At 30.4% G+C, this 4,461-nt stretch overlaps 1 non-coding gene across 1 annotated transcript; it reads left to right on the forward strand.

The window, feature by feature from the left end:
- Positions 1-4,115: 4,115 nt before the first annotated feature.
- LOC112485064 lies at positions 4,116-4,234 on the forward strand. The gene has a single exon (XR_003048353.1). It is a non-coding gene; the product is annotated as a 5S ribosomal RNA (ribosomal RNA).
- The last annotated feature ends 227 nt before the right edge of the window (positions 4,235-4,461 follow it).

Here is a 4,461-nt window from a genome sequence, read left to right on the forward strand (position 1 = left end):
CTCTCTCTCTCTCTCCAAAAGAACAGCCAGTTATCCCAAGAACATCTGGTGAATTACCCACTAATTTCAAATGCCATGATAAACATGTCTCAAAACTTTGTAAGTACTTGGATTTATTTATGAAATTTTAATTCTCTCTCATTTTTTTCTTTCTCATACTTAGGGTCAGTTCAATATTACACTGTTTTTTATCCAGAGAGTAAGTCTTCTCTCAGTGCTCATCTTTCTTAAAAATTTCATAGCAATTAATTTCCAAATGAACATTATGATAATTGTCAACTTATAAAAATATTACTCTGGAGACTTCCTTGGAGAGGATCAATAGTGTTACATTGAATATTTCCACCAAATAGTGTAATATAATTCTCTACTTATTCATATCATCTTTTATAATGTTTCTCTTATAGCCTGTGCCGTACATTACCATATATATGCCATATACTGGAGAATACATTTATGTGTATGCTGATGTAATAGAATTATTTCTTTCATTATGTTTTCCAACTGGCTTTCTGGAACATTGGAAAGCCATTGACTTTTATGTATTTGTTTTATAATCAACTGCTTTCCTGAACTCTCTCATTAGTTCTAATGTTTTTAATCAGTTATGTACATTTCTAATTATCAAATCATCTTTAAGCAATAATTTAGGATCTTTCTTTACAAATATATGTATATTTTCCCCTTCTTAAAAGGAGCGAGTCTTCCAGAACAATAGTGAATCATATATATTTGCTTATTTTAATGGAATATTTGAAAGTTTTATTACTAAGTATAATTTTATTTTAAAGTTTTATTACTAAGTAAACTAGTGGAACGAGAGATATTTTTTACTAATGAAGGAAGTTTTCTATTATATTTAATTTTCTAAAAGTTTTTATTCAGAATGAATTTCAATTTTATCAAATGCTATTGTAGCATTTACCAATAACACATTTTTCTCTTTGGCCTCATTAATGTGATGATTTATATTAGCGCAGCTTTTTGCATCGAACTACCCTTTTACTTTGAGATTTAACCATACTTGCCTATGCTACATTGTTCTTCAATTTAGTCTTAGATTTATTTGTTAATAGTTTGTGATTTTTTAAATTTGTAAATATAAGTGAAACTTGCATCTATTTTTCCCCTTTTCGTGTACTACATCTTTCAGGATTTGGTGTCAGTCTTATGTTATTTTCATAAAGTAAGTTAAGATGATTTCATGTGTGTGTACGCACACACTTAAGAATAGTCTAAATCCACATCTGTTATTTAAAGATTTGTAGAATTTTCATCTGGGTCTGGTAACATTGGTAGAAGTAGATCTTTTGACATGCCTTGAGTTCTTATATAGTAATTGGTATGTTTTGGATTTCTACCTCATTTGGAGCCAATTTTGATCATTTCTGTTTTCTGGAAACTAATTCACATAAAAAATGCTTCTTTTCAGTTAATATAAATATGTCATAACATTTCTACTTTTAATTGCCTTTTTATCTATCATCCGTTTCCTGGGAAATCCAGTTACACAATATTTTATAATTAATTAATATAAATATTACATGGTATTCTAATTTTTAATTGCCTGAGATTACATATTTTTTATTTCTAATATTCTTCAGTGAAGTATTTTTTAATTCAGTTTCTTATTTTTTATTTAATTGTTTTAAAGAATTAGATCTTATCAGATATTTCCATGTATAAGATAATTTATAAGATCTAGATTATTAGATCTTATATGTTAGGTATTTATTAGGTAAGTCCATTTTGTTCTCTGGCATTTTGGGTTGCACAGAAGTCTTGTTGACAACATCTTTCTTTTGCTTGAATATTCATAGGATTTTTAAAAATATTTGCAGCCAAAAAATTTTATGAAGATTCATCTAGTTATAAGTCTTAGTTAATTTCGCCTGTCACTCAGTGAGCTCTTTTATTTTAAACTCATGAGTTCTTCAGCTGAGGAAAATTTTCTTCTATTCCATCTTTAGATATTTGCTTTCATTCTGGGATCCCTATTACACAGAGTACTCTCTCTCTCTCTAATCAATACTTTTGCCTCATCTTTTTTCTTTCCCTCTGAGTTCTTTGGAGATGATCTGGATTGTGCTCTAAATCTCTGAGATTGTTTTCTGCAATATCCAATGTGTTTCATTAAAACATTGTTTATTATAAATATTTAAATCCCTATCTCCAACCTTTTGGACTTATGGTAAAGTCCAGGTCTCAGATGAATCAGGCTGATAACAGTTTCTGCTTATAACTTTGGTTTTTTCTCATTCTGATAAGTGAGGATTTTTTCTTTTGAGCTTGGCTATAGATTTATGATGCACTGAGATTAGTCTCTAGGCTAGTTCTATCTGGCCCACATTGCTTTTATCCCATTTAGTGTGATCAAGGAAGGGATGTTTATATCTTGCTTCATGATCCTAATTAGAGATCACATCATTTTTGTTCTCTACTTGTTAACCTAAGAATAAGCATTACATCTCAGAATGTTTTACTTAAATTTACCTACAGTAGAGTTTGCATTTGGAAGTAGTTTTTAAACACTGAATAAGCTTAGTTTCTCAACGGAAGATAAATTTCCCAATTATACAGTGCAGGGACACTTCCTGTATGACATAAATAGCCCAAAACCCACTTCTTATGGGACATTGTTAAATTCCTTTGCCACAATAGTTTCTCAAGAGGTCAACTTAATCACTATAATTCTGGGTAGCTACTACTGTTATAAATAAAGAACTAATACAAGTTTAAATTCTTCGAGCCATATGTCCCTATGACTGACTATATCAGAGGACACAGATTTACCCAAGGCTCCAAGAATTATGGTAAGACCATGCCTAGAGTGATTAAAAGATATGAATGCTTCAAGTTAACCATCTGAAAACAAGCATTATTTTATATAATCTAATTAATAGTAATAGGTACTTAAATCATTGTATTGCTTTAAAACAGAATATTTGATCTCAATGGATCATTAAAAGTCATTTACTACAAATTTTATATTTTAGAGATGAGAACATTCAGACCCAAAGTTTGTGGATTACTTGTCCAGGGTCAATCATTCATCTAGTCTGGGGCTATGAATTGAGATTCCTGCTTCATAGTTCAAGTACTGTTTCCTTTACTCCATGCTATAAAATATTATAGAAAAATTCTACATATTACTATTTGGTATCTTGTAACATATTTATTTCTTTTCCACATAGCTTGAAGCAGTGTATTTGATGAAAAAAAAAATCCATATTTTAGTTGATCCAAGTACAGCTAATAGAGAATCATAAGGGCCATTTGGAGGCCAAGAGAATTCTGTAGGGACCAAATACTAGACACTACCACTTACTAAAAGAATAGGAAATTTTGAAGCATGTAGCAGCTCAAAAATCCTGACACATGCTGCTGGGAAAAAAAGGGATAAAATAATGTTACTCATCTTCAAGGTTGTCAGGTTGACAATCAGTACTGTGATTCATCTCTGAGGCCTACGAACTTGGCACTACCATGAAATAGATAAACGTAATCCAAGTGACTGTTTAAATCAGAACCGATTTGATTGTTCACTTGTGATAGATACCAGGGGCCTAAAAAACCTTTCAGCATCTCTAAATGAGAAAACTTTGAGGTGACAAAAATGCTTTGATTTTACTTTGCAGTTTTTATTATCATGAAAAGATAGATGATAGATGATACGTAGATGATAGATAGATAGATAGATGATAAGTAAATGATAAATAGATAAATATAAATAAGTTATAGCACCTATGTTAGAGAGGAGTCAAATTTTCCAGTGAAATTCATTAGTTTATGAAATTATATCTACATTTGGCACTGTAATTTTTTCACTCTTCAGTATTATGCTCCACATAAAAATAGCCAAATCGTTTGAGAGAACCTACAACTTATAGACTGATGGAAATAACACAACTCTCTTATATTGAAGAAGATAAAATAAAAGCAGATTGAACCAACAGGAAAAGCCTTTCTCAAAATTCTACACCATTAACAAACACTTTGTTGCACTTTGAGAATAGAAAGACATGATGGATAAAAATTTTATTTTTTGTTTGAGTGTATGTTCAAGTAGTCCAAATGGATCCTCCTATTTAAATTAAAAAAATTAAAAAAAAAAAGACTTCAGCTATACCACCCTGAACATGCCCGATCTCATCTAATCTCGGAAGTTAAGCAGAGTTGGGCCTGGTTAGTACTTGGATGGGAGACCACCTAGGAATACCAGGTGCTGTAGGCATTTAAAAAAAAAAAAACTAATCAAATAATTAATTTAAAAAATGAAAAGAGTTTCATTTATTTGATCAACAAAACTTTATTGAGTGTTTACTACATGTTAAGCAATGTAATGGAGAATAGGGATGATGAATAAGGTAATTCATACTATAAAGATGAGAGAGTTAACAGATAATTCTATTAAGCATGATTGTATCCCTCAAAGAAGAAAATATCAAGAAACATGAAAAG

This window comes from Pteropus alecto, unplaced genomic scaffold (assembly GCF_000325575.1).
Source record: "Pteropus alecto unplaced genomic scaffold, ASM32557v1 scaffold95, whole genome shotgun sequence".
Lineage (NCBI taxonomy): Eukaryota > Metazoa > Chordata > Mammalia > Chiroptera > Pteropodidae > Pteropus > Pteropus alecto.